The sequence below is a fragment of the Lontra canadensis genome, unplaced genomic scaffold, assembly GCF_010015895.1.
Source record: "Lontra canadensis isolate GAN:19392208 unplaced genomic scaffold, GSC_riverotter_1.0 scaffold5, whole genome shotgun sequence".
Lineage (NCBI taxonomy): Eukaryota > Metazoa > Chordata > Mammalia > Carnivora > Mustelidae > Lontra > Lontra canadensis.
The window spans coordinates 38,621,430-38,627,429 of record NW_022630999.1 but is presented as its reverse complement, the minus strand read 5'-3'; positions in this window follow the sequence as shown (position 1 = coordinate 38,627,429).

The window sequence follows — 6,000 nt, the reverse complement described above, 5'->3', positions numbered from 1 at the left end:
GTTGCCTAGAAACTGGCTCTGGGCTGAGGGTGGGGGAAGGCCAGGCCGAGCCCAGGCAGGGGGGAAGGAAGAGCTGTCACCCACACCCCCCCTCAGCACCACCCCCAGGCTCCCAGAAGCCCACCCTGCCCTCTGCCCAGCACCCATGGGTGTTTTTTAAAAGATAAAACAAAATGTGAAAAACAGCAGCTATGGTAAAGCCCTTCACAGCCTCTAAAGGGCAGGCTGCCTGTGATTTCACTTGGGCCTCTCAGTGGCCTACCCCCCAGAGGCCTGGACCCATTTTCTCAGATGAGAAAACTGAGGCTTCAGGAAGCAAAGTCCCCACAGCTGAGGTCTTCTCAGTAGCAACGCCACAGCTCTGAATTTGTTAATTTGGGGATATTGGCCTGAGACACTGAAAAGGAAGATTTAACAGTATAAAAAATTCCATAACCCATGAGTTGCAGAGGGTAAAGAGAAACATCTTGTCACGATCCTTCTGCACACTAAGGAACCAAGAATGCCTCTGCCATGCCCTCCACGGTGCCCCTTCGTGCTGGTCCACCAGCACCCCCTTTTCTTTAGAGGGCGGAGGGGCAGAGAGAAACTCTTAAGTGAGCTCCACACCCAGCATGGGTGCCTGATGTGGGGCTTGATCTCACAAGGCTGAGATCATGACTTCAGCCAAAATCAAGAGTTGGAGGCTTAGCCAACTGACCCATCCTGGCACCCCCACCATGCCCCTTTTGATGCCCCAACCATGAGTTCACCATGCCACACTGCAGTCCCCCTACCATGTTGCCCCTATACCCCACCATGTCCAGCTGTAGCTCTTCTCTAGCCCTGATGCTTATCTTCCACAGGCTGGACCGGGAATCCTGAGCTTGGTTCCTGGCTCTGTCATTTCACCAACTGGGTGACCTTGAATAGTTCAGGTAACCTCTCCAAGCTTCAGTTTGTTCAGCTCAAAAGTAAGGATATGAATTTTCACCCCAGAGCACTGATAAGAGAATTAAATGAGATACTGATGAAAAGGTGTTTTGCAAACTATAGAGGGCTGTATCATGTGAGTGATCAATTAGAATAGTAAATGTTGTTATTGTTGTCATCATCAGGGCCAAGAGATGGGGCAGGGCAACCAAAGTGGGCCCTCGGATCAGAGAAGGAGCCCATGACCTGTGTTGGGGGAAGATAGAGCTCCTTCCCTGTCAGAATAAAGGCCAAGGGTAGGGACTGCCTGAGAGCACCTGCAGGCCACTGAAGAGCAGAGTGTGCTCTTGTGCCTCACTCCTCTTTCTCAAGCACCCCTATTCCCTGTCCCCATCCCCTACTACCCCCTCTTCTTGTCCCCCACCCCAAGGCCCACCTCTGCCTTCAAAATAGCCTCTCTGGGGAGAATGGGAGAAAGGCCTGCCAAGGAGCAGCTGGGCCATGATTCAGCCTGAGTCACCCATCCAAATCCTAGGGCCGCCCCCAGCTGGGCCGGGGCCTGCAGCTGCCAGAGGGAGGGGGGGTGTGGCGAGGGAGGGAGGGGGCCTATGTGGGCAGCAGATTGTGCTCAGAGGTGCCTAGTCCAGGGGCTCTCAGGAATATCAGGGCAGAGCTGGGAGGGCCTGGGAGTGATGCATATGAGGACGTCAGGGTGGGGAAGGTCACCCCACAGACATCAGTTATCTGGGCTGACTGAGGAGGCAGGGTTTTCGTGTGTGTGTGTGTGTGTGTGTGTGCCTGCACAGGTACGGGGTGTCACACGTATATGTGTTGTCACTTTCTAGCTCTGTGACCCTGGCAAGTTACTTAACCTCTCTCTGAACATCTGTTTCCTCACTTAGGAAATGGGAAACATTATCAATCTCAGATGGTTTTCCTTAAGTATTAAATGTAATAAGATGATGATTGAAAAACACCTGGGCAGTCCATGAACGGAACACCACTACCACCACCGCCATCATCTAGGGTAGAGTGGATTATACATTGCTTGTGTGAGAATGGATACATACCTGAGTGCTTGTATTCAGGGGCGTGGGTACAAGCCTCAGTGGGGAGAGGGTCTGGATGAGTGTTTCTTGAACTGGGTGAACGTATTCTGTGTGTATGTTTCTGAAGCACAGATAAGAATTCTTCAGAAAGTGGGTTTATGTGGCACTGTCTGCCATATGGTCCCACCCCTTCTCTCCCTCTCCCTACCCTTTCACACACATACATACACTCACACACACACACACACACACATCACACCTCTCTGAGAGGCCATGATTTGCTGAAATTCAGCCTAGACCAGGACCAGTGCTCAGGCAAAGGAGTTGAGAAACTGTGGACGCTGCTGTATTGGCAATCTCAGACTTTCTCAAAAGACTTTAACCTCAAGCAAAGCTGGAATGAGTGTGAAAGGGGGAATGTGGAGTGGATATGAACATGAGAGAGCATGAGCTCTGTGTGTGTGTGTGTGTGTGTGTGTGCAGGCACACACGCGTGCACACAGGGGTTGAATTGGGTTGGCTGCGTCTCTGCTCTGGTACAGTCTGCTTATCTCCATGGCGCCTGTTGCCACACACGCTTGATTTTCAGAAAGTCACCGGGATTGTTTATTCCACCCCCAGCCTGGGTGCCAGCCAAGGAGCTGCAGGCACTTGTTTATCTTCTGGTGCGTAAGAGTGTGTATGGCTTCCCAGCAGCAGACCAACCCGAGATACGTGCGCACACACACTCACACGGGTGTGATGACCATGTTAGTTATCACAAGATGAGCCTGAGCCCCAGGGTGAGCCACAACCCTGCCTGGGCAGATTTGCTCCACATGGGGACAGAGATGAACCCCCAGCAGCTCCACATAGAGACACACCACCAATTTAGCAACCCCTAAAGGGCCAGGAAAGTGTGAGAGCCAGTTGCCCTGGTTGTGGTCTTGGGCTCTAGCCCCACCCCCAGAACTAATCACTGAATGGTGGTTGGCCAGTCCTAGGTCACTGCCCACCCCTACAGCTGACAGTGAGGCCCATCCAATGCCACCACATAGACTGGGGTGGGAAGGTAGTCCCCAAGGAAAATGGAGGTGCTGTGCTCAAAAAAGAGTGCACAGGACTGGCCTTGCCATAACCTTAACATCTATTACAAGTGCTGTGCTATGCTTGGTGCTTGGTGGTTTTATCTCTCCCTATATCCTCTTCAGAGCTCTGAGAGCTGAGTTACATAGGATGAAGTTGAGGTTCAGACAGACCTCAATCAAGGCCACACAGCTAGTGCTGGCAAAGTCAGGATCTGAACCCACACTGCCTACTTCCATGCCCCTTTTGAGCTCCCACTGTGCTTTAGCAAGTGTTTTGTTGTCTGGAAATTTTCATTTTTAAACATGTTTATATCAATAAGTCCCCATGAAACAAACATGGTTGGAGGATGTGACAAAGGGCACAGATGGAAAGAGGCCCTGACTGTGCCCATGAGGCAGACACAGCTAGAGCTCTGACCACATCCCTTCAGATGCCCTTACAATTTCTGCGCCCACCAGCAAGACTCCCAACAGGTGGTCCCTGCACCTTTGTCAAAAATCTCCCCTTGGGCTTTGGAACCCACTTTACCCACATAAACTGTGTGCCATAAGTGCCTGGTAACTAACACATAGCTCCATGGGCTGGCCCTTCATCAGTGTCCGCCAGGTGCTGGGATATAAATATACCAGCTCCTGTACCCTCAGCCAGGGGAATTCTGAGGTGTACATTTACCCCATTTTCTAAACTTCCTGCAGGATTACACCTCACCCACCCACTGGGATAGCTGGCTTAACAACCACCTTTTATTGGATGCCTTCCCCTCCTGGGTCACCTTCCCAGTCCGCTGTTGACACCACCCATGGAGGTGTCTCTGCACCTCCCAAGTAAACCACTTTCCCTCAATCTTCATCTCAGGATCTCTGGGCTGCCCCAGGGCTCTGGATCCCGCCCTCTTCTTCCACCCTGAGCATCTGGGCCCAGCCGTTGTGCTCTCCCTTCCTGGCATCTTCCCTTTCCCTCACTACTGGCCCCTCTCATCAGAATTTAAATGCCTCCAAATCTCCTCAATTTAACCTTCCACCCCACTGTAGAGCTTATGATATTGCCTGTCTCCCTCCAAGCCCAAATCTGCTGAGAGTCATCTGCTTGCTCTCTTTACTTCTTTACTCCAATTTACTCATCAATTCCCCCGCCTCAAGTCTGCCTTCCACCCCCACCACTCAGCTCACTGTGTTTTCATCAAATTTCCATGACCTTCTCTGCAAAGTCCAGAGATCATCTCTCAGGCCATATCTTGTCATCCTGATGCAGTTGACCCTGTCTTCCTTCTGGAACATTATCTCCCCTTGGCTTCTAAGGCATCATTCTCCTGAGTTTCTCCTGGTTTATCAGATTACTGTTTCTCATTCTTCCTTGCAGTATTCTTTTCCCAGCTGGTACTTTAATGTTGGCATTCCTCAGGATGTAAGGTTCTTGTCTCACCTTCTTTTGGTCTATACTCACCTTTCATGTACTGATACCCCTCTCATGGCTTCCATCACCCTTGTCTGTCTCCAGCCTAGTCACTCAAGAGCTCAGTTTTAGACTCAGATGTCTCAGCATGGAGATCCCACAAGCTCCTTCTTTCTCCAGGGCTCATCAGGTACCTGTCCTCCATATACTCAGCTCTCCAAGTCAGAGCTTCAGACAGGCAACAGAATCCTCTCTCCCTTCACAGCCACAACCACCCATGACCAAGACCTGTTGACTTTACTCTTAAATAGGTATCAAACCCAGCCCTTCCTCTATCCCAACAAACACTGCCATGTTGGACATCGTCATCTGTCACCTGGACAACTTCACGGCACCCTCACTCATGCCCTGGTTCCACTCTTATCCACCCTCACCCTGACCCAGGGTTAGCTTTTTAGATCACAGGTTGGTTCTTGCCAATTTTGATGTCTTGTGAGCCTCCCCAAGACTCGATGTCTTCATCTGTATCATGGGGCCAGTAATGTTTACCTGGAAGGATTGTAGGGGGAATGGGATGAAATAATGAGTGTAGAATAGGTGTGAAGCAAAGAGCTCTTGTGGGCAGCGAATGAGCAATTTTCAGGGCCTGAAACATTAGGAAGCATCCCTTATGTGGGTGTTGTCCGTGGTGCTGAAAACTGGTCCTGCATCCTAAGGATGCTGGATGCTGGGTATCCCTGGGATACTGGGTCCCTGGGATGCCGGCTGAAGACGTTGGTCTGATAGATTTTCATTTGCTGCCTGGATTTTGAAAAGATCACGGTGATGTATGGTTCATCAGGTAAGTGGGAGGAATAGAAGCTAACGGTTTAGCGTGAGGTTTCAGGAGTTAGCTCCACTATTAACTAGCTGTGTGAAAACGAAGTAACCCATCAGTATCTCAGTTTTCACACCTGAAAAATGGGGCAATAATAAACATTAATTCGCTCCTAAGTAACTGGAAATGAAATTTTGTGACACCTGTAACAAAAACTTAGCACGGTGTCTGACCCTAAATAAATGTTACATTAGTTGTTACCATTTTTAATAGGTGGCTTCACTGTACAGGTGAGAAGGTCGTATCACCTCTTGGCAATTACAGAATTATTTGTTCAAATCTGGGAGGTCAAGGAGGATAGGACTATTTCTCTGAGAAGAAAGATCCAGAGGGTGGTAGGTAAAAAGGCCTCATGTCCTCGGCAGTTCAGACTCAACTGGAAACCCCTGAACACCTACTTCGGGCTCCTTCATCTTTCCAAGACCACTGCGAGGTAATTAATGATAGTCCCATTTTACAGATTGGGAAACTGAGGCTCAAAATGGGGAAATATCTTGCTCAAGGATACCCAGAGGGAAGAGAACCGAGCTTTCATAGCCAGAGAGTGGGCGGGCATCCTGGCTGGGGAGGCCCCTAGCGAGGGAATGGAAGGAGCCTCGCTCCCACCCTACTCGTGTCCCTTCAACTCGCGGGAGCGTGGGCGGTGGCGAGACAAAGGGGTGGGGGCGGGGCGGGGTGCTGGGAGAGAAGGCCGGAAGTGCG